This window comes from Dermacentor variabilis, chromosome 5 (genome assembly GCF_050947875.1).
Source record: "Dermacentor variabilis isolate Ectoservices chromosome 5, ASM5094787v1, whole genome shotgun sequence".
Lineage (NCBI taxonomy): Eukaryota > Metazoa > Arthropoda > Arachnida > Ixodida > Ixodidae > Dermacentor > Dermacentor variabilis.
Genome location: NC_134572.1, coordinates 30,816,253 through 30,841,814, shown reverse-complemented (window position 1 = coordinate 30,841,814; position 25,562 = coordinate 30,816,253).

Sequence of the window (25,562 nt, the reverse complement as noted above, 5' to 3'; positions counted from 1 at the left end):
ACGTTGTGGTTGGCTATCACTATTTGGCGACGAATTTATTTGCGATAGAAACAGCTAGTGCGCAAAGAAGTCGCAGAATTGATGAAGCGTTTCCAAGCCGTTAGACGGCTAAATATAGATATACTAGAGGTGCAAATATTAGAAGTCTTGAATACGTATCCAATATTATACACTAACTATTCATATTCGTATGGAAAAACGTACAATTTGGTACTTTCGAATATTTGAAAATGACCAAATAATTGGCAACACCCGACTAGTAAAGTCGTGTTACTGTCCTCCATCTGCTAGCAATGTATCGCAGATTATTAGAAGTGAGCCAACGACAAATGTTTAGCAGTATTGCACAACTAAAATGGATAATACAAGCTATGTTTTCGTTTTCGCAGCGGAACCCTACATGACAATCTGAGTTTTGCAGGCAGCCTGTGACGTAGGACTATTGGAAGTCCAGCCATGCAGAATTTTAATGTGAATAGCCTGCTTTGCCTACTTGAGCTGTTTTAAGCCCGTCCGTCCGTCCGTCCGTCCGTCCGTCTGTCCATCCATCCATCCGTCCATCCGTCCATCCGTCCATCACACGCGCGGGCCAATGTAATGAAACTCAACACAGCTGGTGAAAGCTAGTACAGCATTTTCAGACCGTAAAATACGACAGGCTTGACCATGCATGACCAATTTGTTAATTTCAAAAAAGGTCACTGGAAGCGAAAATTCGCTTCGTCCCACTGGGCCATCATGAGTTACTACTCTGCTTACATAGTACAAAAAAATCACGTTGAAAAACTTGCAGGCGCATGTTTATAGTATAGAAAACCACCACCGTATACCAAAGTGATGCCTTATTTTTAGACTCCACTGAAACACAGTTGAACGCCCTGTCATTGTTCATCTCAAGCCCGAGAAAGGCAAAAAAAAAACACACAAGGGCTGCACCAGTGGTTCTAGAAAGCTCTGAAGAAGGTCGAATAAAAAAAATTAAGGGGCACTTAGGTATCCATACGTGGATGAACGTGAAAGCATAGGGAGCACGGCGCGTTGCTTAGACATTAAAGCACAACGCAAGGTCTTCGGTTCAGTTCTCACCAAAGGTCGTAGGTTCGAATGCCTTAATTACCTATCTTAATATACTGTAATATCATTAAATTTGGCTTAATTAACAACAAAGAACGTTATTGCGACTCCCACCAAAAGTTTTGGATTCGAGGGCCCTATTAACTCTATCTTAATAAATTGTGGCTTAAATAACAAGGCCTTACTTAACACTGCAGGTCGTGGGTTCGAGTGTCTTCTTAACTCTGTCTTAAATAGAATACCTTAATTACCTTCAACTTTTACCAAAGGTCGGGAGTTCGAGTGTCTTAACTAACTCTATCTTAATGGACCATGCCTTAATTACCTTCGCCTTAACTAACAGCCAAGATCCTGGGTTTTACTCCCGCCAATAGTCGAGGATTGGTAGCCTTTTTATACCATCGTGTGTCCATGCCACCAACACCGAGTTTTCTGCCCTATTAGCCATTTAATGTTTTCGCATTAAAATGTGGAGTAATACGCGTACCTTCTATTCAGGCTAGGTGCGTCAACTAGTATTCTGGTTGACTGAAAGACTTTAGTGTTCACAGTTTTGTTCGCATGGCAGGTATCGTATAGGGCCAAGTACGGCCAGCTTATTACGCTTAATGACGCACATTTCAAACACGTTCAGACGCAAGCGAGGCGCTCAGAAACCAGCGCGAACCAACTGTGCATGGACATATTAATAGATATTGGGGCTGTCAGTCGTGCAGTTCCCGCAAAAGAAAAAAATATGCGCCGACGATTACGATGCTCCCTAAGGTGAAATTTGCGCGCCGCCCAATATGCGCTTTCATTTCGCGATATATTGAGGCAAATAATTTGAGAGAAACATGCAGCAGAGTCGCCAATCATCGAAAATCTTATCTGCGGGTCCAGCGCGTCGGCTTTTATACATGACTCGTCAAAGGTTCCAGTGTAACCGCTGGTGCCAGGTGGCTTCCAAAGAATGCTACACAATTCGCGTCCCGCATACAGTCGGATTACAAAACAATCGCAAACCATGACAACGGAAACAAGCGCGAACGAGACCAAACCAATTAAACCAAACAAACGCGAGTGAGAGCTGACACGAGCAGAAGATAGTACGAAATGAGCGATCCGGTTGAGGCCAGATACGAGTACGCATCGAGTGGTCGGGCAGGTCTGCATGACACCAGTTTCTCGCGCACACGTCGCTGAAGGGGCCGCTCTCATTGGTCTCCGCCGTTCCGGCACGAGTCTCATCGCCCGCTCCGCGTCCGCTCTGTCATCTGTCGCTGTGCTCGCTCGCTCCGTTACGCCACCGACGCCGACGCCGCTCGCCGTAGGAACGGGCGCTTAAGAGCTGCGCTCTAAAATTTTGTGAGTTCCTCTCTGAACTGGCAGCCACTTCAGTGCTGGCTTTGTTGCTTTCGTGACATGTGACACTATGCATCGATGTATAGGTAATCAGGTACATGTATTCGCAATGTTCATTAAAAATGCTGGACGTGCTACGTATGCAGCACGTCCTGCAACGCAGCTTTTCAATATGGAATAACACGCACCCACTCGTTGACAAGACAGTTGCCATAGTTAAAGCCAACGATATTTGTCAGCGCAACACTAGCAATTTGCGCAGTCACTATTTAACCGACACTGGTTTTTAACGAGCGCCTCCTTCATTAAGGCGTGCTGCTTCACGGTCGGGCAGCGCCCTACACTGCTGCCACATGCCTTCGGTGGTTGACTTGAGTTCGAGGCTACAGATAAACACATGGTCCTGCGTTTCTGGCTTCAAAAGTTTCCGGAGTCTAAATCGGCTGGAAGAGTTGATTCGGGCCCTAAGTTTCTGGAGACGCTCGTTATTTTGACGAGGGTCGCCCGCGGCACTCGGCGTTTGGAATAGCTGTTTTCTTTCTGTTGTTTCTCAAACGAGAGAGCGACCCAGATTCGTCGTAATATTGTGCCGCATTGCGTTGCAGAGAAATTGGTTCACCGAAGGAACGTGTAATGATTCGCTACTTCAAGAGCAGAAACAGGGAAACAGCCTGTGCTTAGTAAGTATCGAAAGTTCACTCTTGCACTTGGCGTAATGAGGACGTTTTCAGAGAAGCAAACAGTATAAAATCGAGCGTTTTCAATTTTCCGCAAGTTGGGATTTAGTTATTACTCGACGCAAACACGACAGCGTTCTTCAGTTAGCGCCAAGTGCACAACAACAATATTCAATTCGTTTCTTATCACAGGAAAAGCCTTGAGCAGAAAACAACGTGTATTGCAGGAATAAAGCGTGTAATACAGCATTCCTTATTTACTCCTAATGCCGGCGCTTTTGGAGACGGTTGTTATTGATAGAGAAGTTGAAATCCTAATGACATGACCGTAGGTGTTTGGTTCTTATAAATCTGTTGCGCTCTTACGTTTTCAGCACACACGTATTGCGTACAGAGTATTTCATTCAACTTGTCACGCTAGTATTCTATTCGACTGCACCCTGTCCGATGGGTATTCGTTTATTCCGCGTTGGGAAGCAGTTTGTGGCGATGCGTGAAAGTAAATAGCTTAAAATATTAAACGAAAAGGACGTGAGAGCGTAAGGGCACTTGCTACCGAATATTTATTTCGCCTTCCTATGCTTGTTTTTCACGTGGCCCATCGCTTACCATACGTTTTGGTTGGAAGAAAAGCCCTATCGAAGTGAAGGTTCGTTACAGACGCAGAATGTCAGAAAGAGTGGTGTACTGGGCACGAGAAGTTTTGTTCCGTTCACTGTAGCAAAACCAATAAAAAGATACTACCGTACTGATACCAAATGGCGAAAGAAGCCCTTGCAGTGACAAGATATCGCTATTATACCCCCCTATAGCAATTTCTTTTCCGAATATTCGCTGCACTCGCCTGGCCTTTGAGTGCTGCCTCTGCGGACAGCATTTGCGGCGCCGCAATCTCCAATGGTTCTTGGGAAAGGAGCAGATGTTTCCGTTTGTTTGTTTACTACTGCCTGATCATTACGATAAATGAAAATTTTAATCCATGTGAATGTCGCAAAGCGAGAACAGTCGAGCGAGCTAGCGAGCAAGCATACTAAGTGTAATGTAGAGGATGGCTCGATGTTTGTTGTTTTGAACCTTTTACAATGTTTCCTTTTCTAGGCGTCACTCAACACGGCAGGCATCAATCACGTGCGCCAGTCCCATGGCAGTATCTTGACCATTTCTGCCCACTTGATTTGCTGCGTCTGCTTATATTGCGTCGTTAATGCCGCATTCTGCAGCTCCTCCCTTATGTTCATGCGGCTTCCGATGGATTGTGACTAAAGCAGTAGCCTGCAGTCCAGCCTAAGCTGCGGGCGTTGCCATGACCTTGCTTATACGATCTGTATCCGGAAGAAGATACGCACATGTACGACCAGGCTACAAAGTACGCATTTCCATATGCTCTTGTGCTGAATGGGGTTAGGGATTCTGAAGTTTATAAGCGCTGACGTCCGAAAGGAGCAACCCGACCAAGGACACAAAGAGGCCGCTACCAGGCCCTCTGATTCAATGAAGGATTCTCAGATGCATATCCCTTTTTCGCCTTTACAGAGAGCCCCCTGTCACTGTTCATGCTCTTTCTGCATGTCTCTTGAGCTTTGAGGTGTTTGTTGCGGAGAGCGTTGGCGTTGTTGGCGTTGTATATTGCGTGACAGGAAAGGTAGAGTTCGCTCGGCCAAATAAATTCATGACGGAAGTAAAACACCAAAAAACTGAATTATCTTGCATCTACATCACATCAGTTCGTGAGTGCATGCAAAACAAGTTAAAGCTTGATATACCTCGCAACGGAGCTTTAGGTATTTTCTGGCATAGGTAAGCTTAGAATTCATGCAAGTGCAGTATTGGCACGTCTGAATTTATGTTTCAGCATCTGTTCGTTACTCCTGTAAAGTATTCCAGCTGCTATGCTTTACTGCGTAAACGTCAAAGCAGCTGATTTTGTCTCTCTCTCTCTCTCTCTCTCTCTTTCTTTCTCTCTCTCTCTATCTATCTATCTATCTATATATATCTCTCTCTTGTAATTGCAGGTTACTACATTATGGTAGCGAAGGTATTCTACCAGCTCTCACCTGTGCACTTGCTTATACTGAAAGAAAGCGCTGCAGTAATTTGATTGTTCTCTGTACTCGAAAGAAGGCCGATGAGATCCAGTAATCTGCTCTTCACACATGCACGTTGAAAAAACAGCGTAATTGGAAGCTGCTGAAGAACATCTCTATTACTGGCTGAGTGAAAAAGTTGAGTGAATAAATATAGCAATGGGGTATAAATGCTCCAGTAGGCAACTACGCAAATGGAAAGTTCTAGCTTTTGAGGAAACTACTCATCACAAAAACACATGGACTGGTTGAAACGTCAGGCAAGGCAAATGTAAACGAAAGCACGAGCAAGGAATGCCACCCTAAAAGTGTTCTTGGAGATAATTTGATGCGTGGAAAAAATATCAGTGCAATTGCACTGATATTTTTTCCACGCATCAAATTCCACGACACCAACGTCTTAAGACGTCGGTGTCGAAACAAACACACACACACACACATGTGGGGGAGGAGGTGCGGGGGCGGAAAGATTGCACACATGTTTCAACAGGACTTCGTGTAATCATCTCCCAATAATAACACAAAGATGCAGGTATGAACGATCAACAGATGAAAAAAGAGAAAATGAAACGGAAGCTTGCGTGCGCATTCTGGTCATACGTTCATGTCCACGCTTGTATGCGTTTACACGTGACCGAGTAATGTGACCGCAGCCACGTCAAAGTACGTGGTTCACATCACTACATATTTCTCGAGAAAGACATGGCCTGGGCTACTTTTTAAGTGTCTACGTTGTGAACAATGTCTAGATGTTTTATAATGTGCCCCCCAGAGCGCAGATGTTCTTGCCTCGTCTTATCAGCAGGCATCGACAGCAACGTCCGACTGCACGGCCACTTACCCATCAGCAACGCGGACTTGCATTAACCACGGCCATTTTCTTTACGTTTTCTTTTTCTATCCGAAGACAGAGCGCTTGGAACAATGCTCACAGCAACACGGAGATAAATTCACTGGGTAAGCAGTTACAATTATTTGCCGAGGTAATGGAGAGGTGTAACAATGCTGCTATGGCTATCGGGCACAAAAGCCAGCGTCTAGGGCCAAGTATTCAGTTTGCGCGTTGTTGACGTCCCGGAATATCAAATCTCTGCGTCCTATTGAAGTTTTACAGTTATACGAAGCTAAAGCGCGCCGCTTCAATTGTCCTCACGCTGGCGCCTCGGTGCGTTCTCCCAGAGAGTAATTGGTTCGTTATCCAGCGCAGGCGGCGCGTGTATAGGGCACCGTAAATGGCGAGCTCGATAACTAAGGTGTCTCCTCGCAGAATTGCGCTGCGCTAAATTAGTGCTGACAGATGCGAACGGGCACTTCATGTTGCATGGCCCATTTTCCGCGAATGGCTCGGAAATTCACCGCTGCGCTCTATGTATTATGCAGCGCTTGCTGAAGCCCTGGATGCAGCGCGCGTCCCTCGAATCTTATTTAGCTTTCGTCCATAAAATTTTCGTGGTAGCTGCATCCTTTGTCCATACCCATTTTCCACTGCAGTCAGTGACGCTACATGACGCCTCCTTGGGATTCATTTCTGAAACCTTTGGTAGTTCATGACTTGTTTAAAGAATTCAGACAGGGAGATATCATGAAGGAAACGAAGCAATTAAAAAAGCCTGTGCGTGTATCACTTAGTGTGTCCTTCAGGCTCTAGCTCCTTCTCTCTTGATAATTTTTGAAGCTGACACGTTGTAATTCTAAGTTTGCTTCAGTAAACAGAAATGATGATTCACTCAGTCTTCTCTCCCTCTACGCATTGCAGCTTGGCTGGACGACAGCACTCAGCTCTTCTGGCAGGACTGTAGGAATGCACTCTGCCATCTATCCTCCTCTCTTTTCCACTATGTTTCTCTGCACAGTGCCTTCCTCTTCCAGCGGAGGTAGCAGGCCTCCACCTCGCCGACGACCTACTCTCAGAAGAGCTGCCAGCGACCCCGGCAGCCATATTGTGCGACTCCAAGGCGGCTCTTCTCAGCCTGCAGAGGCCGGAAAGGGTCAGCCTGGGGATCGCCCTACTCTAGACCAGTAACGGCACTCCAAGAGACGGGTTGCTCGGTGTCCCTGTTTCAAACATCATTTCCAGCGCGTTCATAGACAGGGCTTAAAAGAACGACGAAGAGAAGCGCTGACTTCCAACTTATTTTTATTTTGAGTAACACGCATATATACCGAGACACCAAGACGAAAGTCCCCCCCCCCCCAAAGCATAAAACCGACATGAGTATGCATTCAAAATTCAAAGAAACCATGACCGCCGCCTTAAGATCAATGAGAGCGCATGTGCGACCACAAAAAAAAAGTTCTTTATCTGTTAATGCAATTGACAGCTTACTAACGGAGTCCCCTTCAGCGATCGCTGCTGCTTCAATGATAAGTCTAGTGCATTCATTAGGATGCCTAGCTAAGATAGTGGTTTTTTCAAAAAGTGGGATACAGCCGCATTGTGCGCAATGGACGCCTAGAAACCCCTCTCGCCCTTTGCGCACTTTATTGCTATGTTCTTGCAACCTAACATTGAGACATCTACCTGTCTGCCCTATATAAGACCGACCACATTTCAGGGGTATCTTGTACACAACAGTTATCGAACAAACTGCATACTTTTTTCTATGATTGTTACTGCAGGACCTACGTTCCTTAGCAACAGGATTAGTTCTGACACAAAGCTGGGCAAGTTTTTTGGAGCAGAGAAAACAACATCGATACCTGCTCTTTGTCCTATATTTTTTTAAGTTTGTGGGAGATCCCTTGAACGTACGGGATAACAGCTATTTTATTTTTTCGATCATGTACCTGAGGCTTAACGTGTGAGGATCAGTGCTTAACTGACTACGTCTCTCAGTCTCGTCTCACTCTCGGAGAACTTGCGTAGTAAGTTAAGCACTGATCCTCACAGCATTGAGCCTCAGGTACAAGAAACAAAAGAGCTGTTATCCCGTACGTTCATGGGATCTCCTACAATCTTAAAAAAATAGTACAAAGAGCAGGTATCGGTGTTGTTTTCTCAGCTCCAAAAAAAACTTGCCCAGCTATGTGTCAGAACTAACCTTGTTGCTAAGGAACGTAGGTCTTCCAGTCCTAGGCATCCTAAGGAATGCACTAGACTTATCATTAAAGCAGCAGCGTTTGCTGAAGGTGACTCGGTTTGTAAGCCGTCAATTGCATTAACAGATGAAGAACTTTTTTTTTGCGGTCGCACATGCGCTCTCGTTCATCTTATGGCGGCGGTTTTGGTTTCTTTGCATTTTGCATGCATACTCATGTCGGTTTTATGCTATGGGGGGAGGCGCTTTTACCTTGGTGTCTCGGTATATATGCGTGTTTCTCAAAATAAAAATCACTTGGAAGTCAGCGCTTGTCTCCGTCGTTCTTTTGGCCCATGTCTATGTACGCGCTGCAAGTGATGTTTGAAACAATGGAATACCAACTAGCCCGCAAGCCCGCACCCAAACCCTGCTTCGCTGCTCCTGCACTGGCTTTCAGCCCATGTGGGAATCATGGGTAACAAGGGGGCCGATGCCCTTGTACAGAGTGCCCACCACTCCGCGGTCCCTCTCAGTCGTGCCGTGAAACTGAAAACTTCACAATGCACAGGCTGCAACGACATCTCCTGAATTGCCACCCGGCCAAGCGGGTGCCCCTTGCCTACCCTACAATGGCCTTGCTCGGAAAGAGACTTCGTTCTTGCTGCGCCTGAGAATTGACTGCTGCTGGACAAAGGCACGTAGCTACCGGCTTGGGCTCGCCGCTTCGCCAGCCTGCGGCTCCTGTGGGGAGCCTGAAACACTGGGACACCTCCTGCTGGCATGCCCGACGTACTTTCAACATGAAGGCCGGCTCCTTCAGGTGTTCCGCCGCCTCGTCCTTCCTGCTGCCAAAGAGGAGGACATCATTTTCCCCTTCCACCGTAAGCACCTTCCGGTGCTGCTCAGCGTCGTCAAATTCATCGGCTCCACTGGGCTCTCGGCGAGACTGCATAGCGTCTCTTTAGCAATTGGTTCACCGCACCCTCCCAAGGTCTGCCAAACCATGCAGTCCTGCCTTGATTGCCCATGACTGATCTGTCACTAGCTGACAAGGCCTCACAACCCGGCCAGGCCTACTGCGCGCCTGCCTACCGATTTGTTTCGCTCCCGCCATGGCGGCATCTTGGCCCTCCCCTCTCCATCTTCTTTTCCTCCAATCTCCCCTTCCCCCTTCCCCGTTGGCGCTAAGCCGTGCTCCCTCAAGGGCTGCAGAAGATAATGCCAACTTTTCCCTTCTTCATGAAAAACCACTTCTCACTCCTCTATCACCAACACACACGCACGAGATGAACGTGCCTAGAATCCCCAAAGCTAGGCACAACACGCGGCCCAACAGCCCTTACTCCCAAGCGAGCAAATTGAGCGCAAATTTGGCCAAGAAAAGCCGACCTAATTACAAATGCGAGTCACAGATGGAAGCCTGCGTCCCTTCCGAGCTCTGAAAGTCCCCTGTCAATCGAGTGAACCGAGACACTTGGAACGCTCCGGAAGGCATGCACGAGTACGTCACCCTGACATGCGGCCATGGCGACGGCGATGACAGCGCAGGACGGTTGAAGATTGAGGGAATTACAAGGCAATTTAGGCTGCAATTTCCTCCAAGACTCCATTAACATCCGTTTCGAGGGCCTCTGTTGGGCACAGGGGGAATTCATCATTGACTGAAGGAAGTGCAGTGCATACTTCAAGGCTTCCTATTTCGCATACACCGCAAGGAGAACTTGAAGAATACAGGGCCGGTTGCACCGCTGAAATGAAGCGGACGAGAAAGAGATGCAAAGGAGAAAAAGGGAGGAAGTTAACCAGAGTTAAAGCCTCCAGTTTGCTACCGTGCACTAGGGGAAGGGAAAAGGGAAGTAAAGACAGAAAAAGAGCGGAGACAAAAAGAAAGGGGGGGCGGACGGGATGGGATCATTATAGTCGTTCTAATAGGCCAATGCCACGTAAAAAGGTCAACAAAGCCTTGACCGACTTTCGGTGCGACGACAGTTAATATCGGCATTCCAAGTGGCCTGTCGTCAAGGCGTGCCAACACGGCCGCTAGGGACAGCCGGTGCGCGCTGTATCGGGGACAGTGGCAGATTGCGTTTTCTATAGTCTCCTCGCCGCCGCAGTGAGTTCAAACCGCGCTCTCGTCCATACCGACTCGGAAGGTGAAAGATCTTGTGAAAGCGACACCAAGCCACAGTCGGCAAAGCCTTGCTGTCTCGAGTCGAGAAAGTCCAGATGGGGGTCGATGGATGGACGAGTAGTACACGGGAGTCAGGCCAACTTACACATATGCCTAGAGAGCAAGGCAATTATAGGATGACGATATGGAGGTGCACCAATACATTGTCCCGTTTGCTGCCCTACCCTTGCGGAGTGGGGGTTGAAGTACACATGGGGGGAAACTCGATTTTATATGCAGTGATTTGCGTCCATAGGGTGCCAGCTCTGTGGTTAGCAAAGAAAACAATCCTGCACAGATAATCGCACTCATGTGCTGCAGCCCTTGCGTTGAGTCGTAGATCAGTTATCGCCTTCGAAATGTCAGCTAAAATACATGTCTACCTTCGGATAATTAATGACAATTGCTAGCTTTCGTTACTGACCACCTTCTCTTATTCTTCACTTCCGCGGTAACACTGTCGGGTCTTCAGGTCAAAAATATCCTTCCGCCTTGTTCTATTCCCATTTGAGACCCAAGTGTCCGTCATAGCTCCTTTTTATTACCCGACTCTCTCCTTCTCGTCAAACTCGCAAGAGTGCAGCACGAACTGCACATGTTGCTGACGCCTGCTCTACGTGCTAAGCGCACCGAACGGGGCAGAATGAAAATTAAGTGATAAAAAGGAAGCAAGTCCCAGAGATGTGCGAACCACAGCGCAAACTTCAGGTTAGCTTAAACGCTTCCCGTACTAATTTCCCTAGGAGCGTAGGCACCAGGTTTCTGCGACGGAAACGTATGTAATGCCCTATTTTATATTGTGAACAGTACAATGAGACATCCATTTCAATTTTCCCATAATTCTAGCAGTATGAATATGTAGTATTCTTTTTCTTTAGCCCCACAAAGTCCGAACACCATTCCACCACGAAAGAAAGAAAGCAACATCTTCCCATTTATTTCTGGCCACAGAGAGTATATTAGTACAAAGGAAGTAGTCAAACGATAATTGAGCAATAATTCATTAGCACGGTCTTCACTTCATAGTTAATTAAATTGCTGAACTATCCAGAGCTGAAAACTCCTTCCAGCATATAAAGAACGCTAGTATTGGCTCTGCATTGAATTTGCAGCACTTAAATAAGTTTTTAGGGATCAAATTCACAATATCAAGTATGATACTGGGGCTTTATGGGGTTGATACACTTATTAACGTAACAACAGATTTCAGAAAATAAGCTTCCATATTACGATTAATTATACATTTCCCTTTAGTATCATCTGGTAAACGCTACAAAATCCTTTCTTCGTTTTATTTGTACTACCTTCACATAGTTGATTATCCCCAGTGGTTGGTCGCGCCACATCACATAGGATCAAGCAACCAACCACAGCTTACCTCGGACAAACATTCACCAAAACGCAGCACAAGCTATCTGCTGGAATTTGTGGATGGTCAGTGAAGTTAGGTCTGGGAAAAGAAGTTGAGCTCTAATCTGTAATGATCGCGTGCAATGAATGACAACCCTTGTGACCTAAACATTTTATTACGTCATCCGCCACGTGATGGACGATTTTATGCAGCCCAAAACAGAGTCCTCCTTCGATAAAGAAGAGGATTACTTACAGCATTATATTGCGTGCTTCCCCTTATGCTGTTAGACACAATTCAGACATGTTTTTGCCATGTTTATGCATTAAAGTCGTATTGTTGGATTGCCTTTTGAAGTTATTCTTTATAATTCACGCTGATACGTATCTAAACACACTTTGATGTTGATGACAGCGCAAACATCAGCCATATATATATATATATATATATATATATATATATATATATATATATATATATATATATATATATATATATATATATATATGGATATTACACTACACTTTTATTTATTATATATATTTATTAAATTTATTCATATATGCGGCTTTCATTTGTTCACACATTTGTTACCTTTCGCCTAATTATACTATGGCTTTAACGTATCAGAGTATGAATGACTAATGTAGTGTATGTATGTATGTATGTATGTGTCTATGTATGTATGTATGTATGTATGTATGTATGTATGTATGTATGTATGTATGTATGTATGTATGTAATGACATGTACTGTATGTGGTCTCACAGTTGTGAGGTAGTACAAGTGACGTGCAGCGAGTTCTTCGCTTAAACAGGAACATCCAATTCTGTGCAATAAACAACGCCTGTAAACAGTAATCACTACAACAAAGGAATGTGTTGGCATTCACCCATTTAAGTGACAGTTACGTGAGAAATGGTGATGTGAGAAACAGTTTCTTGTGCGGCTGCGCAATCGTTCATGCCGGCCGAGTAAGCTTCTGTGTGATACTAATGGTAACTGCAACTAAAGCAGGCGTCAGCTGCAAACGACAGCTGCAGGGTAAAAAGAGGCTGAAAAAACCGAAGGAAAAATAACGGGGAATGGGAATAGATAAAAGTGTTAGAGCTAGAGACAACAATTGAAGGAGCTGATAATCACCAGTCCGATTACGACTGGGTCGAAAGAGAATAATAACTGGGACAAGTGTTAATGTTTACGGGAGGCAAAGTCAACACCGTCTGTGCTCTGCACATAAATCTTCGCATGGAGCTGAGACGGTTCTTGTGTAATGGTTCCCCGCGTTGATGCACGTTTGGCGTGCGCAGCCTGGTGGGCGATTAAGAGAAGCGTGAAAAACAATACGCAGCTTGGTGGGCGATTAAAAGAAGTGTGTAAAACTAAAAGGTGCGACACAAAAAACGCGCGATTAAGAGTACGATGCACAACGAAGCAAACGACACAGTCACTTACCATTTGTTCCGGCAATCGGCAGGCTACCAACCATTAGCCACTTCCTCGGGAAGAGTCTGCTGACGAAATAAGATAAGGACATTCGTCTGACGAAATCATTTAAATAGGGACTGTTCCGTAGCGGGATAAGGAAATGTAAAACTATGCCTTACTGAAACTTCTTAGGCAAGTTGGTGTCATTCGTAAAACATGACCTTGGACAACAAACACACAGACGCACAGAGCGCCAGATACACATTGCCTTCTGTGTGTCTGTGTTTCTGCCTCGCGTGTGTCTTTTTGGCGGCCTAAAATCGCGTTTTCCAACGTCAAAACAGTTGCAGAAAGAAACATACTTGCTTATGCTCATGCATGTTTTCTTAAATAACTCTTGCCGATTATTCTGCTGCATCCAAGAGGGAAGGAAAGGAAAGAAAATTAGAGCCATAATCTGAAACAGGTGCAAGCGCTAATAAAACTTTAGACCGTTTAGCTGTCTCCTGCAGCGGCGCTTATTTCGGGTGCGCGAAATTAAGGGTGACGCAAGCAACTCGAGATCCATTAGTGCATTGTGCTGGAGTACAACTAATGAAATGAAGGCAGCGGAAAGTCGTTTCTCAATGGACTGCTACGAAAGGAATAACAAGAAAAGGATTGAATATATGAAGCAGCGCACCTTCAATTTGCGAAAAATGTTAACCACTCAAGGAACACGGACTGAAAAAGTTGATGACAGAGGACAAAAATATTAGGGAACAAGGATGAAAAATCAACATGCAGACTGCGCGGTGCTTGCCGCAGTACGAAGCAATGATCACGGTGACATCCCGTTGACCGGTAATTAGAAGCGAGAAAAAGATTTGGTGAGGCGTAGCCTCCGTAAGAGTACCGCCGCATTCCAATATGTGCGCACATTTGAACGCACGTGTATATTTTGCTGAATCGAGATATTTCTCACGTAATATATGTCCGCAGGGGCACAACAGCGTCTGCAGTGACAGGGACAGAGCTTGTCAAGCTTCAAGTCAAGCTTACTAATGAAATCCGCACCGACCAAGGAGGCGCTAAACGTCTTTAAATTCCATTTTTCTTTCTGGTCCGTGGTAGTTTATGTGATATGCTTTCATGACATTGGTCGTAACCTGTTATGGCATAACTTTTCTCGTGCCGAAATAGCTATGTGCTACCTATAAAAGCGAACAGTTCCTTTTAAATATCCGCTCAATCTTAACCATTTTAGTAACAAGGGCAATCGAGATGGCTTGGCACATCTTGCGGGGTAGGCTATAGAAGAAGACAGCTGCTTGCGTTTTTCTACGCTTTTCCCACAAATATATTCTAAGTTGGGATCGTTTATGCGAATGGCTCGCTCATCGATAGTGTGGCCTGAAATTCTTTCATTACTACACGGCCGCTGCTCAATGAAATCAGTGGCCTGAATTGAGCCCAATATGAGGCCGCATCTCGGCATGGCATTGTGAAAGCGACGCTTAAAAATGTGGGACAAAACGAGGGCCTGCGAGGACGGCACACAGCCATTGGTAAAATTTCTCGCCAAGCTCCGCCGGTCGCGCGCAAGTAGGATTAGGGAGGGAGGGAGGGAGGGAGAAGAGCGGTCGTTTGGGTGTAATGCACTGCCGGTTGCTGAAAGGGACAAACATGGCAATCAGGCTCGAATCACTCGCGTGCGCTGGAAGAGAGCAATTCTGTGCATGTAATTTAATGAACAGCCGGAAGGCATAACGCCTTTTCTCTGCGAACTGGTTTTCAGTCTTTTGGGCGGTTACATAGTACATACTACTGTATATACGACGTTGTGTGATGTCGGTCGAAGAAAGAGCCAAAGAAAGAAAATATGCCTGCTATGACGAAAGCATGTGGAAGCTCTTCACCAGCAAACTGTCTATATTTGTCGTAGTCGAGGTTGTGTGCTGCAAGCGAACAATCTCTAGTGCCGTAAAAAACACGAAAGCTAGGTCAACTGTTTTGTGCACTTATTTGTGTACTTATGTTGTGCACTTAGCGAGGTCAACTGTTTTGTGCGTTAATACAAGTATAAAGATATCATTGCCACGAATTTAGAGCAATGCGCGTCTTGCACTTAAGTACGCAATACATTTTAAAGACTTTTCAAGGAATTCGAATAACTGCGAGTGCCTACTTTATTTCCTTGAAATGTCCCCACTAAGCAGTATATTAACTGAGCATGACTGAAGTTATACCAAAAACGACAAAGAAAAGTGATACATTTCGCCCAAGCCATATACATACTTTGGTTACCTATATCCAACGCGAAATCCCCAGCTAGTAGTCGGTTTATGTGGCTACTTGTCTGATACACCTACCACTGAGTGTGAATCCATAATACGGAATCACATTTCCAGTGATATGTAAAGAGCCACAAATTGCCTTCCCTTGCTGTATAGGATGTCCCTGCAGGTGCACGTAATGTCCATATTGTACGCAACATAATACGGGTTTATTCTTCTCCACTTTCCCTAGCTCCAAGCCATTTGCATCATTCAATGATACATCGAGGCTTACATCAAAAGCGGCGTGACATCCCTGTGCGATTGCTTTTAATTACTTGTTTTCTATAGATAGCATCTTGCTATAGCAAATATCCCGCTGCATACGCTGAGCAATTCGATTTTCTCTGTACTAAGATATGCAAGAAGTGCACACAGCTCGCTTGTTACCGTTTGAGCTCTTTCGCATCGTCTGCTTCGAACTATATCAAAAGCACTGTCCACAAACGGTGAATAAGCTCCGGCGACATTGCTTGCATCTATGCGCTTTGACCTCGTTTATTGGCTTCGCTTATGGACACGAACTTTGTCCGGTCTCGTCCATTAGCAAACATGTTTACGTGCAGTTCCCGCTCAGCACTGCACCATCCATCACCGTGCGCTTCAATGGAGGTTTGCTACTTTTTCAATTTGGTGCGGTCTGAGAGCAGTGATTTATGGCCACTGCCAGTAGCTCTTGAACCGGCGAATGTCGAATATTTTGCCCCGAAATTTTGTTTGCCGCCTAGTACGTCCGAAAAAAGTTAACGCTTTCACGGAGCAGGCTGAATTCATTCAGTAGAATGAACCTGCTGGTGGGGAGTTCACTTGTCTCTTAGAAACTTTAGTACAAGTATTGTACTGCTTAAAATTAGCTCACACAATCACGGCCTCATGCGGGTGAGATACACCGACACTTTCCTTAACTCTCATCAGTGATTTGCACAACTCTATGGTAAATATATATAGCCGTAGAGGAGATATCTTCTACGACAGCGTAAAGCAGCTAGACCACAAAGCGCCCTATGTCATTTTCATCGTTTCAATAAAAATAATGTAAATTCAAAACTCAAAATGCCATAGTAACTAGTCAGAAGCCTTGAAGTACGCTTTCGACAATTTTGGGACAGTTTATTTACCTGTCTTTCTATCCTTCACTACATCTGCATTAGGCATCAGGCACACAGCAACGTTTACGACGTCATTAGTGACTTTCTTTCCGTTCCACCGGAATCATACCTCGTCCACTTTGCTCAACCGTGCATATGCTAACTTTAAAAAAATTGTTATTTTTGTAAAAATAGCTGCTGTCATCCCCATATTTCCTATTCTATGAAACTTGTACGTTCTACTTTATTATTGTCGCTCTCCTTTAGAGTAGTATGCACTATATTTATTGTTCTTTGTCCTATTTGCATCGTTTTGAAGACAGATTTGTTTCCTCCTAGCGGCAAGGTAGCATTTGTAGGCATTCAATCATTGCCGTTTACTGCTATCTAATTCTTGGATGGGTTAAAAGAGAATCTGGTGTTCTACTTGCCTAAACCCCGCTTTTATTGTGAGACACACCGTAGTGAGGGACTGCGGATTATTTTTGCCCATCTGGAGTTCTTTAACGTTCACCTAATGCACGATAAGTGGGCGTTTTTGCATTTTGCCCCCATCCAAATGTGGCCGCCGCGGCCGCAATTTTATCCAGCTGCCTCATGCGATTCCAGTACATGTGATTCATTGGCTGGGCATATAAATGTAGTGGTGGCAATAAAGTGAATGGAAAAGAAAGAACACTCAGGAATTGTCATCCTTCTTCATAAGTTTACCTGAACATTTTTCGTGAGCCTTCGGGGTTGGGAGACGACTCTTTATTGTTCCGGCATAATTGTAACGCATATGCAAAATACCGATGCTTGTTACTCCTTACGGGGTGTCCTACGTAACTTGAGCCAAAATATTAAAAAAAATATTCAAATGCCACGTAGCTGGACAGAACCAAGGTAATGTAGTTTGCCGTCGCTGGAAGATACTCAGATTATTTTTTTTCATTGCGCCTAAGGAAATAATTAGTCTCTATTAACGAATTAATTTCTCAAATATTATAATTAGATGTAAGGTGTCAATGAGAAAATTGTAAAGCAACATGAAAGACTATCGATACAGCTTTTTGTTGCTCAATACTTGCTACATAAAAGTGCTTTTCCGAGCATGAAAGAAGCCCACGAATATACGCAAAATTCCCGTGCGACTTGGTGTTAAATTTATTTTTATTAGAATTTGTACATTAGAAGATTATTTTCTATGGCTGCGCTATTAATTGACGCTGCTCTGTAACGATTAGTCCCGGCTTCTAGGCTATCCTTCAGGACTCTAGTCTGCACAAATATTTTTGTCTGGAAAATATTTAAGCCTCATTCAGGCAATTAGTTCGGCGTTCTAAAATGTTCCCGCAGTGGTCAAGTATAGTTATTTGGCAGCAAAAAGTAACTATAAAGTTTGAGTTTCATCCCTCATGCGAGAGTAACCACGCAGTTTCGCGAAAAAGCAGCGCCGAACGCTGTGCACCCGCGAAAACTTGGGTATAGGCGAAATAGCCCACCAGGAAAAGAGTGGGTGGAAGAGGGCAAAGAGTGAAGCCCCATATTAGACGTCGTCATGTCAATGCCGACACGGGCTGAGCAGAGACGACAGCGTCCTCGTTCCGTGCAGGAGAAGTGGAAGTGCAGTCAGGGCCACAGTGTCAGCGGTCCTCTTAGCACGGAGCGTGCGATGGATATAAAGGGGGATAATCGTGAATGGAGTGAACGCAAAGCCATTGACATTAGCGGACGGATAATCTTTTTCTGAAGATATGAAATACGTAATGACTAACAAACACATAAAAGGTGTCCACAGTCTCGTTAGTACCTGCAGTTCACGGAAAAAGTAGAAGCACCTTCATCGTGTGTGACGCGCCGTAGTTTCTTCTACAAGGGTTTAGAATAACCCACAGCCCTGCTTGAGTTGCGGTGCAAGTTTTGCACACTCGATGCTCACCACTCTCAGGTAAGCGACGAACTTTTACCATTCGCCATCGACAATGCGCTTTGTTGCAACGGCCACGGCGTGATGGCTTCTTTCCAGCTGCTCGCACACCTTTAGGAGCGTTCTCGGAAACTGTACCACGCCTCACGCGTGACTGAGACAGATAACACACTTGGGAATCGCGCACGCCACCAAATCGGAGCGCTTAAAAGCGTTGTGAAAGCGATGAAACAAAGCACGACACGACCGTTACAGAAATATAGCATCGGCGATACCCTTCCCGATGCTCTTCCTTATGCAATAGACCGAAAGGGGCTTTCAAACTTTAATAAATGGTGATTATGATGATGATGACGTAATTCGATAGTTGCACAACGTAGAGGTGATAGGACTGCGCTCAAATTTGGCTGGAGCTGAAGCGCATTTGATTACGCGATGCATCTAGCGCAATAAAGATAATAAACTACAATTTCGTCAAAGTGTCACAGAACCATATGTGAACATGCTAATATTCTATAGCCTAAAGCTGTTGCTGTTAGTTTGTATTTGCATGTTTCTCCCTAATCATACGGCCGGCCGCCATTGTGGCCTCGTACTTCAAGCCCACGTTCATCTTTCTATTAGACCTCACTGGAGTGGCCGTCACCTGCTGTCATGCGAATGTAGTGGCGTCTTTCTCGCGTGTTAGTGAGCTGGCAAAAGTTATACGTGTCTGGCGTTCTCTAATGAAACCAGCATTTGCTACAATTTAGGAACCGCTCTCTCTTACACGTTAAACATACAAAAAGAGCCACGGCGTCAATACGTTTCGTTGAGTGTACAGTAGGTTTTATTAAAGAGTGTCTTTCTCGCCCCACAGAATAGCTATTTGGCCTTCTGACGCTTTTATTCTGTCGGTCATCGAGCTTTTACAGTACTCAAGCGTGCGCCCTTGAGTGTGCGCCCTCTGTGTGTGGGTCGAGCATTTCTTGGTATGAAACCAAGGCGACTAAAGGGGTCATTGATACATAAGGGAAAAACATTGTTGGGTACAAGTGCACATTGAATCACCATAATGTATCCAGTTTTACTTTTTGTGCAGCTATAGAAATCTAGTTTTTATACCACAGCCTCAAATGCCTGCAGTGCTAGCGGGGGGCTTCACAGTCCATTGAACCGTAGTGATAATTTATGCTACAACGTTCGCCAGAACATTCTCCCAGTTAGGTTCATTGTTTACTATAATTTGTTTACTACAATTGTTTACGTTCATTTGTTTATATTAGAACACATGTGCAGTACAGCTAATTGATTAATGAATTGCTGTTGTCTGAAGGAGCATGCTCTCATGCAAGATTTAAACTTTTTTTTTTTACATGGCGAAACCGAAGGTCCCGACTGCTACCAATAAAATCTTGAGTCCAACCTGCCTCCCTGCCCCGGTCGCACAGCATATCCCCCAAAGGTTAGTCCCGGCTGAAAACATCATATCAAGATCGCAATACGTCAAAATAATCAGTAAACTTCCAATCCATACAATAGGTCCCCTCAGCCACGAATAACGACTCTTTTATAGGTTACAATCTAAAAGTTACACGAAATTGGCCGTTGTAGGAACCATTAATATTGTTACGGGGATGTTGTGAGTATATAAAAACTATATTTACAATATATATATATATATATATATATATATATATATATATATATATATATATATATATATATATTGTAACAGATACAAAAGGCACGGACAAGAGAAAAGAAGGGAAGACGAGGAGGACGAAGCGTTGGAGAGGCCGAGCTGCGCTACTATCACGCGACGATCATCATCCATCGCCTGTAAATAAAATCATTTCTTCGCAACTCTTCGTAACAGTTGTGGTGGAAGGTGCGGGGTAATCGACACCCGAAGACGGAGGCTGAACCAGAAATTCTTCGACGGAGCCGTCGCATTGCTGGACTCCCACCGTATCTACCGGAGCTGAATATGTCCCACGACGCAGACGAACAACGGCCCATTCCAACAGCTGCGCCGACAAGTTCCGTTCTGCAACTGAGAGATGCGCGTCCCTTCGCCGGAAGATCGGACGAAGACGTCGAGGAATGGCTCGTCCATTATCACCGGGTGAGTGCCGCCAACAAGTGGAACAGCGCTTCTCAGCTTTCGAACGTCGTGTTCTTCCTAACGGATACTGCGTTGCTGTGGTTCGACAATAACGAGGAAACGTTCACAACATGGGGAAGATTTGTTTCCGAAATCAAAGAGAGATTCGGCGACTCCGCGACGAAAAAGAAAAGGGCGGAACAGACGCTACTGCAACGTGCGCAAGTGCCAGGCGAAACCTGCACGACCTATATTGAGGCGGTAATAAAACTGTGTAGGATGGTGGACTCTGGAATGTCTGAGGAAGATAAAGTCGGGCACATCCTGAAAGGAATTGCCGAAGACGTCTATAATTTCCTCATCGCGAAGGACAACCTGGCTTCCGTCACTGACATCATTCGGCATTGTCGTACTTTCGAGCAGCTGAAAACGAGGCGCATCACGCCGAAGTTTGGCAGGCTAGCCAATGTGACAACAGTTGCAAGCGTGGACAGCAACCAGCCCCTCGATCTTGCATCAACGATCAGACTAATAGTTCGGGAAGAGCTCAGCCTGCACGCACAAGCGACACATTCAGGCACTCACAGCTTCCGCTTATCACCAGATTTCCAGTCAAACGTGGCATCCATCGCCCCGTATCCTGCGGCGAGGGGCACCGAGGATTATGAACTCGCGCCCCGACAGCAGCCACGTCTCTACGACAGAGGCGCTACTTATGACGCTCGGCCACAACGAGAGCAGCCGCGGTTTTACCCCCGAGGTCCTGTGACTTCTGTCAGGCCGCGACAAGAAGGGCACCGACCCTACTACCACGACGTGACTTATGAACGATATGACGGATTTCAGCGAGGCGCAGAGACACGTTATCCACATGACAACGAACTTTCTCGCCGCCCGCAGCAGCCTAGCATCCGTTTCGAGGAAGATGCTGTGCACCACGACCCTCCCGTGTGCTACAACTGCGGTGCCACAGGCCATATAGCACGGTATTGTCGCCAAGGCCGTCAATCACGAAGGACACCAACAATGCTATCGCCACCCAGAACCCGTACTTCATATGACTTGCGGACGACCGATTCCCTTCCAATGGACCACTTCCCACACGAGACCAGACGCAGCGATTCGCCAACTTCTGAGCGGAGTTTGACGCCACCAAATAATCGTCCCCGTCGCTCTCCGTCCCCTCGGCGCCGTTCTTCGTCACCGCCGCCGGGAAACTAGCATCCGCGGCCAATGGAGGTGAGGTCGCCGGACGGTCTTTGCCAGAAATTCCTCTGCCTGTTGTGATGCTCAAAAACAAAGTGAATGTCTCGATTGACGGAATACCGACCATGGCGTTAGTTGATACTGGGGCGACTGTGTCTGTGATGAGCCTCGCTTTCAAGAACCGTCTAGGCCACAAAGTTATGTTTTCTTGGAACGACGGTATTACTTTTCGTGGAGTGGGCGGCGAGTGGCTTCATCCCCTTGGTGTTTGTGCTGTGAGTGTTTTGTTGGCTGGGAAAGTTTTTGTGTCGGAATTCGTTGTTCTTGCTCGTTGTTCGCACGATGTTATTCTTGGTATTGATTTTCTTGAACAGTGCGGCGCTTCCGTGGACTGTGGTTGTGGCGAAATATCATTTAACAAGTTAATTATATCAACAGATTCCGAACAAAGCTCGCGTGGCGAACACAGGGACACAGACACACTCAGTGTTCTTGATGAAGTGATTGCACCATCGTGGTGCCTGACGCCCGTTCGTGTTTCTGCAACTACTGTTGACGCTGATTGTGTTGATATTGTAGTTAGGCCTCTCCGCATAAACTGTGCTAAAAAAGATATACTTGTGCCCTGCTCTGTCGTATGCATGACGAAAGGAGTCGCCACATTGTGGGCGCTGAACTGTTCCGCCACGCCGGTTGTCCTTCCTCGCGGTATGAAAATCGCTCTCTTCGATGAAGCCGCATGTAACTCAATGGCGGCCCTAACTACGGACGTCTCTACAGCTTGCTCTCCTTGCGATAATAGCCATTTTGAAGAGCTAATGCTTGGCATGATCAGCAAGGCTCTCGGTACGTCGGAACGGCAAGCACTGGTACATGTCCTTGCCAGGCATGAGGCTGCATTCGACTTCACGCATGGAGATGCACCCCTTCATTTGCCGTCGTCCCGCGCTCGTCACAGAATAGATACTGGCTCCGCACACCCCATCCGCCAGAAGCCCTACCGAGTGTCATCCTCCGAGCGAAAGGTTATTGCACAACAAGTCAAGGAGATGATGGACAAAGGTGTCGTTCAAGAGTCGTCTAGTCCTTGGGCAGCCCCAGTAATCCTGGTCAGAAAAAAAGATGGCTCCTGGAGATTCTGCGTGGATTACAGACATCTAAACGCAGTGACGAAGAAGGATGTCTATCCACTACCGCGAATAGATGACGTCATTGATTGCTTACACGCTGCTTCTTACTTCTCAACACTGGATTTGCGATCGGGGTATTGGCAAATACCTATGGACCCTGCCGACAAGGAAAAGACCGCTTTCGTGACTCCAGATGGCCTATTCGAATTTAATGTTATGCCTTTTGGCCTTTGCAATGCTCCTGCCACCTTCGAAAGATTCATGGACACAGTACTACGTGGTCTGAAGTGGGAGATATGCATGTGTTACCTCGATGATGTTGTAATCTTTGGCCGCACGTTTGAAGAACATAATCAACGCCTCAGCCTTGTTCTCGACTGCATCGAGAAAGCTGGGCTGGTTCTAAACTCAAAGAAATGCCGCTTTGGCGAACGTCAAACACTGGTCCTGGGACACTTAGTTGACAAGGATGGCGTCAGACCCGATCCTCGTAAGATTGAAGCGGTGAGCTCCTTCAAGCCACCACAATCAGCACGAGAACTTCGCTCATTCATTGGCCTATGTTCATATTTTCGTCGTTTTGTTCCCAGGTTTGCCGACATCGTTTACCCGTTGACAAGTATTTTGCGACAAAATGCATCCTTCAATTGGACACCAGAGTGTGACGCATCATTTTCTCAACTGAAATTTATACTAACGTCAGCACCGCTCTTGCGTCACTTCGATCCGTCTTGCCCAACTGAAGTTCACACTGATGCTAGTGGAATTGGGATAGGAGCGGTGCTTGTACAACGCCACAGTGGCGCAGAACATGTAGTCGCATATGCCAGCCGTTGCCTGAGCAAATCTGAACGGAATTATACGGTTACGGAACAGGAATGCCTGGCAGCTGTTTTCGCCATACAGAAGTTTCGGTGTTATCTTTACGGTAGACCATTCAAGATTATCACCGACCATCATTCTTTATGCTGGCTGGTCGGTTTGCGTGATCCCTCTGGTCGCCTCGCACGTTGGGCACTGCGCCTCCAGGAATACGACTTTGTGGTGTCGTACAAGAGTGGCCGTCGTCACGCTGACGCAGACTGCCTCTCTCGGATTCCTCTTGCGGCTACCGACTGCGATGCTGAGAATTTTGACGACTGTCTCGCTGCTGTTACTTCTACGTTCCCTGACGCGGCAGACTTTCAGCGAGAACAACGGAGTGATGTTACCCTCGATCCGCTTTTTGTTGCCGCCCGTACTTCTCAAGGCAGTGGTCGCTTTACCGTCCGTGATAAATTACTCTACAAAACTAATTATTCCGGGCATGGAGCGCGTTTTCTGCTTGTTGTCCCGGAGAGCCTTCGCTCCGACGTTCTACGCGCCATGCATGATGATGTGACATCCGGCCATTTCGGTTTCGTACGAACACTACACCGCACGCAGGAGCGCTTTTACTGGCCCAAGATGTACGAAACAACCAAGCGCTATGTCGCTAGTTGTGAAACGTGCCAACGTCACAAGCGACCGACCACCGCAGCCCCGGGTCCCCTTCGGCCATTGACACCACCCAACACGCCATTCGAGCAAGTAGGCATTGACCTTTTGGGTCCATTCCCGTTATCTAGCAACAAGAACCGTTGGATAATTGTCTGCGTAGACCATCTTACACGGTATGCAGAAACTGCAGCCATACCGTCTTCCACCGCCGCTTGCGTGGCGGCCTTCCTGTTGCGTTCCGTGGTCCTTCGTCATGGCCCACCACGTGTCATCATCAGCGACCGTGGTCGCCAGTTCACTGCTGATGCCATTGAAGAGCTACTTCGTTTGTGCACTTCCCAGTTCCGTCATTCCACGCCGTACCATCCACAGACCAATGGCCTCGTTGAAAGGACGAACAGAACGCTGACCAACATGCTTGCCATGTACGTCTCCTCCAATCATAAGAACTGGGACGACGTGCTGCCCTTCATCACTTACGCATACAACACGGCGAAACACGAAACCACGAACTATAGCCCATTTTATCTCCTCTATGCCAGGTTACCGCGAAGCCCTCTGGACACTTTCTTACCGTTCGTTCTGCACAGTGACGATTCTGTATCGAAGACTTTGTGTCTCGCCGAAGAAGCGCGTCGAATAGCTCGTCTTCGTACTCTGGCCTCGCAAAGTCGTTCGAAAGAGCGATACGACAACCGTCACGTACAAGTATCGTTGGAAAAAGGTGACTTGGTCCTTCTTTGGACACCGCAACGCAAGCGTGGATTGTGCCAAAAGTTATTGTCAAAATATTCAGGCCCATTTGTAGTTGTGGACCGCCTGAGCGAACTCACTTACGTCATAGCTCGCCTACTGTGCAATGGTCGGCGATCAAGCAGAACTCAGCTGACTCACATTGCTCGCCTGAAGCCTTTCTACCCTGCTTGCGCATCCTGACTCGCCCCACGGGCTTCGTCTGCTTGCGGGGAAATGTAACAGATACAAAAGGCACGGACAAGAGAAAAGAAGGGAAGACGAGGAGGACGAAGCGTTGGAGAGGCCGAGCTGCGCTACTATCACGCGACGATCATCATCCATCGCCTGTAAATAAAATCATTTCTTCGCAACTCTTCGTAACAATATATATATATATATATATATATATATATATATATATATATATATATATATATATAGGATCAGCCAGAATAGTTAAGTTGGC